General features: G+C 50.2%; 1 protein-coding gene across 5 annotated transcripts in view; it reads right to left on the minus strand.

Moving 5' to 3' along the window:
* Nucleotides 1-3,147, minus strand: part of NCOA2 (nuclear receptor coactivator 2) — a 307,666-nt gene extending 304,519 nt beyond the window's left edge. Inside the window, exon 1 of one of the 5 annotated variants that reach the window (XM_021674186.2) lies at nucleotides 3,011-3,147. The gene's annotated coding sequence lies outside the window, so the exon portion shown is untranslated. Of the gene's footprint in view, nucleotides 1-1,457; nucleotides 1,475-2,494; nucleotides 2,518-2,643; nucleotides 2,702-3,010 lie in introns of those variants that run through there. The other 4 variants (XM_021674358.2, XM_064384265.1, XM_064384264.1 and 1 more) reach the window with 4 other exon arrangements.
* Between the last annotated feature and the right edge of the window lie 3,670 nt (nucleotides 3,148-6,817).

The following is a 6,817-nucleotide window of genomic DNA, read 5'->3' on the forward strand; positions in this document are numbered from 1 at the left end:
AGTATATTACAACAGAACACATTCGTAGAGTTTGGCAAATACTGTTCCCTAGAACTGCAGTCCCCCTCAATTCTTAGTAACCCCATATTAATAAAGGCTTGAACTACAGAAAAGATACGTATCTGGCACATAAGATACCTAAAAGAAAAAACTCCCAAAATTAAATTCATGGGATACTTAACGACAAAAATGAATGAATTCATCCTTAAGATACCTAAAAGAAAAAACTCCCAAAATTAAATTCATGGGATACTTAACGACAAAAATGAATGAATTCATCCTTAATCTTATTCATTCTTTGAACTCCCAAAGATTCTACAAATTCCAGGTAAGAAAGAGAGTATTACTTCTGTCAGTGTGCCCTAACCTCACCAACAAAGAACAGGAACACACACACAGAGACACGCGCACAAACACACACACGCTTTGTAGCAGCTGCTTTCTTTTTAAAAGACTGCTATTCCTGCAGACCAACCTGTGATCTTTACAGAGAACCAAAGACCTCCGTTCCTAAAAGTCGAGTTGAAAGTCACTTGACTGAACGCCGAATAAACAGTTAACCAAAGATGTCTCCTAACCTTGTATAAACCAGAAAAGTACCCCCACACTGTACAATTCAGCAGTGTTTAAGAAAATTAAAATTATTTTTAAGAATCTTTTATGTGGGAGTAATCTGGCAAACTACATTTTACTCAGACTTTTTCCTGTAGACAAATATTCTTTGATTAGCTTTGCTCCTTAAATACCCACACTTAATGTTTCAATCAGTGATGCTTTAGTTCCCAACTTCATTTTGTTTACCCAAGAAAGAGCAAGAAGAAAAAAAAATGCATATCATACACCAAAACTTTTTTTTTTTTTAATGATATCCCCAAATGCCGAAGTTTCGAGTGCACTTTGGGGATTGGTGCTCTAATCAAACAAGGAACCAGTGAGGCCATTAGGAACAATGATGCTTTCCACTCCCAATAATCAGTTGACGTGAGACTACTCAGATGGCTTCATTCTCAGGGTGCCCTTTCAAATTTCATTGTCCCCATTCTGGCGTAGCTGAGTGAAACCGAATAGAGGTAAACGGGTAACTTCTGTAACCATTAGCATGTAAACCCGGCATTGAGGTCCAGGACAGGATCACTACAGCATATGCCATTTTAGAAACTGGCCTCGGGGAGTTACTGCACATCCTAAAGTGGCTTTAGACTTCGTCATGTCTAAGACAACGTCTATTTCAGTACGAAAGACATACAAGACCTCGAGTATCTCGGTATGCCTCCCCGGGTCGAAGCCCCTCTAAAGTGACACAACCCCAGAGATCAAGGAGCGGGTGACTAGGGGATGGACAAGAGTAGCTCGCTCTCAGCGTATCCAAGACTCCCCCGCCCCGCAAGCAACTCCGCTCTAACTGGTCCGGAGAAACCCCGCCCCCTTCCTTCCTCTGGTCCGCACGATTGGCTCACCGACACCCGGCAGGTCAGCTCCCCGCCTTCGATTGGCTCACTGCCCCATCAGTCAGACGCAGCGAGATTCGGGTCGGTGGGAGGGGAAGGCGTCGGAGGAGGTGGAGTGGGAGTGGGATTAGAGGACGAGGTGGCGGAGGAAGGTGTTCAGGCTCGGTCTCTGGTTTAGGAAAGTTTCCCCTACCAGTGACCGACCCAGAACGCATGAGGCCCAGTCCAGCTCCGGGCCGGCAGAAGGGGGCTCTGGTCCCCGATTCCCGCCCCTCGGTCCCGCAGGCCCCGGAAACCACTAGAGGGAGGGGGAGAAGGAGGGGCCATCTAACCAGGGACCGACCCACCCCCGGTCTCGGAAGAGGCGCCTCCGGGACTCCCCCTGAGGGGAGGGGGCGGGGAGCACAGCCGGCAGCGAGACCCGGGCCCCCTCCAGCACCCCCCAGAGGCCCGCGGGAGCCGGGTCCCCGGGCCTGGGGCGTGACCATCGCGAGGCGGCCGCAAGGGCCCCTCCCGCTTCCCGCCTGGGGCCCCGAGGGCCTGTACCTTCAGGGGCGGGGAGAAGGGGGCGAGAAAAGGGGGCGCTGGCGAGCCAACCCGGAACCTCCCGGCCCGCCTCCCGCTCCCGGCCCCGGCCCCGGCCACGGCCCCGGCCCCAGCGCGCCTCCGGCACACACGCCCGTACCCAGAAAGTTCAGTCAGGGGCGAGCCCGGCTCCGCGCCGCCGCAGCCCAGCCCCCGGTTCCCCGCCCCCACCGCGGCCCGGCCTGCTCGGCCCCAGCGCGCCGCCCGCCCCGCCCGCCGCAGCTCCTTCCCGTCCGCCCGCGGCACTCAGCGCCCCTCGCCCCCCGCCCCCGGCGCTGACAAGGGCCCGGGCCACCCTCTGGGCCGCGGCTCCCCTTCCCCTCCCGGCGCCGCAGCCCGCCGGCCGCCCCGACACCCCGCTTCACCTTCACCACCCTCGGCACTTCCCGAGTCCTGCCTCCCCTCGCCCGGCTCCCACTCAGCTGCAGCCGCTCCGCGCTTCCATTAAAGAATGCACCTACCCCGGATTCACCTTTTCGGCTCTGCCGCGCTGCCCCCGAGGGGCTGGAACCTTGGTCTCCGCCGACCCCGCACCGGGCTGGTCGGCGGGCACTCGCTCCTTGGGGCGGGGGCCGCACCCCCGGCCTCCCCGCTGTGCCTTGGAGCTCACCTCTCGCCGGCGCCGCGAGCTGCAGCCTCCGCCCGCCTCGCGCTCCGGGACTCGTCTCCCGAGCTCTCGCAAGGCGCTGGAGCGCCTCCTTTCTCTCCCGGGGACTCCGCGTCTGTCCGCCGCTTCCCGCCCTCCCCACCCCCAAGCCCCAACTCCCCAGCGTCGCTGCGCCTCCGGGATGCAACTCCCGTTTTCCGCGCACTCCGGCGGCTGTCCCCCCACACAAAAACAGCCTCTCGGAGGCGCACGGCTCTGCCCCGGTTCGGCGCAGGAAGGGCAGTCGCGGCCGGGGGGTGGGGACGCGGCGCCCCCCGCCTGCCGCCCGCCCCCCGCCCGCCCTCGCGGCCCCGGGGGAAGGCGCGGTTACCGGCTTGGGTCGGTCACGCCGTCAGGTGCCGGCTGCCGTCGGCGCTGACCTTCGCCGCCGAAGCTGTAGCCGAGGCTGCGGCCGCCATGTTCCCGTGTTAATAACTGCTGCCTGGTTGTTTATTTCAATGGAGATCCTCCCCCAACTCCCTCCTCCTCCTCCTCCTCCTCCTCCTCCTCCTCCTCCGCGTCTCCGCACTTGCGGAGACAGACCGCGCGAGCTCGCGAGCAGGGGAGGGGGCTCGGGATCCAGGCCGTCTCTCTCTCCCTCCCCTGCAGTGGCCGCCGCCAAGTCCTGTCACCGGGAAAAGGACGGGGCGGAAACTTGCCTCTCGCGCCCCCGAGGAAGGGGCAAAGGTAGATGCAGGGTTGTCCGGGGAGCAGCCCCTGGCCGTGGGGTCCGCAGCATCTCCTTAAGCAGAGTCCTCTGAGAAGGCGGCCCGGGGAGAGGTGAAGAAGAGTAAGGGGACAGGGTACAAAATGGGTGACTGTGGTAGAGGAAGGGTGACCTAGGGGTGACTGGAACTGAAGAGAGAGTCAACAGAGGACCGCATGGGAGGGCAAAGGGCAATGCCAAAAACAAAACTAGCGACTGGGACGGGCCCGGGCCGCCAAGTCAGAGGCAGTGGGACCGGGGGGCTGCAGACGGCAGGGACGTTCCCCAAGATGAAGATCGGGGAGAGCCGAGTCCTAGGGTCGCCGAGAGAGGACCCTCCCGCCCGTCCGGCCGGGCCCCTGGGCCAGCACCCCTCGGGCGCACCTCACCCCACCCAACGGGTCCTGTCGCTGATCCCGGGAGGCGCCCCGCATCCGTCAAGTCCCCCACGGCTCCAACGGGGAGAGGCTTCTCCCATTGCACTCCTATCTCGAGGAGATGGAGAAGCGCGACTGTGGGAGCTGGAAGGGGTCCCGTCCCACAATTACGGGATAAAGCAAATGCTGCACACAGGGTGTAAAACTTAACGTGGTTGAGAATTCTCGGCACGTCATGAAATCACAAAAGTTTGTATTGGAAAGTCCATTCTCTAGACATGAACTAGTGGAGATTGGCGTTAAGTGTTACTTGGACGGATCTGTTTTATGCTTTGGAAAAGTAAGTTTTTTTCCAACTTATACTGTAATTAGTTGAAAAAAATCAGCAACGTTTGTTTAACGGCAGTTATCAAACTATGACGGAAACATATTCCCTGCTTTTACTATGAGAAAGGTCACTTGCGGGAGACAATAAGAATGTTTAATGAACACTTACTATGTATCTCACTGTGCTGAGTGACGTATATACGATATAGACCTTAATCTTAAAACCTTCCGAAGTCATTACCGCTTTTCACTTCACAATAAAAGTGGAAGCTTAAACAAGTAATTTGCCCAGGGTCACACAGGAGAGGATTTGAGCCCAGTTCTGGTGAGCTCCAAAGCCCATGCTAAAGTATGTGGGTGTACCACCAATTTTATTTGGGAAAAGAACAAAAAAGTATGTGGGGTGTATGTTTGTGGATGGAAAATGCCTAGAAGCCTATAACAACAAATGTTGGCGCTGGGGGATGTAAGAAGTGGGTGATGAGGCACTTCCACTTTTTATTTTGCACACCTTTCTAGCGTTTGAAATGTTTGCAATGACTATATATTAATGTACATTTTTAAAGATTTTTTTTTTTTTAGCTAGCTGGAATAATAGAGTTATGTTCCCAAAGCTTTGAGAGGAAATGAAGTTTGTCTATGGCCTATCTTCTGCTAATACCAGTCTGTAGCGTGTCTACAATGGGGTAGGAGTCACCTGAGGTTTGTCACAATGCTGAACTGCGGATTTGCTTTCCTGTCCTCACCCCCAACTGTGAGTTATTAGGAGTTGTGATTTAAAAAAAAAAAAAAAAAAAAAAAGGATTTTCCTTCGTGCTTCCCATCCCTCCCATTTTGGCGGAAGTCCAGAGTCCATCAGTCCTCTGCGATCATAGATTTCACACTTTTTAAAACTACTCATGAAACCTCTGCAAACAAACGACTCCCCACCATTGCATTCCCATATTATTCAAAACTTCTTATGACGGCTGAAGACGTTTTCTTACAAGAAATAAACAAAAACCTCTGAGAGCATAGTAGATGAGTTCCATGCCCAGGTGCTACTCAATTGCCTGAGCTTGAATTGTGTGACTTAAACTCTCTCTTGTACAATCTCTGAGCACCCTCTAAACTTCGTGCTCTTGCTGTAACAGTATTCTGTCTTGCACTAGAGTTGTTTATATATTTGTCTTTCTTTTTCACTAGATTGTAAGCTCTGCAGAGCCCAAGACCTAGTCGTCTTCTTCTTTGTATAGCACCTAACAAGGAATTGTGTGTTTGTTGTTTTATTGAATCTGTGAAATATAAATAATAGTATATATTCCAATCCTCACGTCCCCTTCCGCACCTTATCCTCCAATGCCTTGCTCATAAAACATGTTTATAAAAAACATTTTCCATACCTTGAAAGAACTTTGATTCCCGTGAGATCTCAGAACAATTGTTTATAAAAACTAGCCATAATTTTTAATGGATCCTCACTGTGATCATGTAAAATGAAAAGGCAGAAAAGGCAGTAGATAAGTTGACTTAATGACACAAAGGAAAATAAGGAAGAAGGAAAGAAAAAAGGCAAAGACATAGGAACTGGGTATATTACCAAGAGAGAACAACCCAAAAGGAAAAAATATGTGGGTGCAGATCATAAAGGGGAAGGAAATTATTGAAATGTAGTAGAAGTAGAAGCAACGTACCATGAATGGATTAGGCAAGGAAACACCAAAAATGTCAGCAGAATCATAAATGCAACAAAGAAAAGAAAATGACAAATTATATATTTAATAATATAACAGGAATAATCAGAATGACTGCTGTAAGACAAGAATTTTTATTTTTATCTGCCTTCTCACACAGTTTTCAAAGTACTCACTTTTTTCATAAGTAAATTGCATAAAAGTAGGAGATTCTACACTATTTTTGAGTTAACACTGCTAGCATGCATCATGAGATAATTAGAGGTAACAATATGGCAAAAAGAGCTATAGAATAAGCAAATATGATGTGAAGTGTCTCTGTAACTTACTGTGTGACCTCGAGTCACTAAACATTGCAATTTCCTCATCTGTGTAATTGTTGCAAGACTCAAAATGGTGTAAATAAATGCACTTTGTTAATATCAAGTTCTTTATACAGATGTAAGGGAATATTATTACATTAGCTAAACCTGTGTGTAGCACAGTTATCTCTATTTTGGTGCACTCTTAAATTGCCAAAGCAAAAATCTATAGTTGATTCTATTACAGTGCAATCATGGGGTGGGGGGGTCAGTTAAAACAGTTGTCAATTTGATTATTGAACAACTATGTGATGAAATGTTTCATTCTTATTGTTTGCTCTCTTCTAAATCCCTTAAATATTATAGCTACCATAAATAAATATCTAATACAGGTCAAGCATGTTACATACATTTTTTTCTTACTAAAGTAATCATTATATGTGTTATTATTCCCATTTTACTTACGATAAAACTGAGCTTGAGAGATGTCAAGTAATTAATGCCAAGTCACAGACCTGCCTTCACTGCATACCTAAGATTATGTTAGGATTCTACTCTTCATCACTTGTATCTCTACTGCTCTAAGAAACACATTATTGGCTAGGCGTGGTGGCTCACGCCTGTAATCCCAGAACTTTGGGAGGCCGAGGCGGGTGGATCACGAAGTCAAGAGATCGAGACCATCTGGCCAACATGGTGAAACCCTATCTTTACTAAAAATACAAGAAAAAAAATCATATGGGCATGGTGATG

The sequence above is a fragment of the Aotus nancymaae genome, unplaced genomic scaffold (genome assembly GCF_030222135.1).
Source record: "Aotus nancymaae isolate 86718 unplaced genomic scaffold, 86718_ANA_hifiasm-v0.15.2.pri h1tg000036l, whole genome shotgun sequence".
In the NCBI taxonomy this organism is placed as follows: domain Eukaryota; kingdom Metazoa; phylum Chordata; class Mammalia; order Primates; family Aotidae; genus Aotus; species Aotus nancymaae.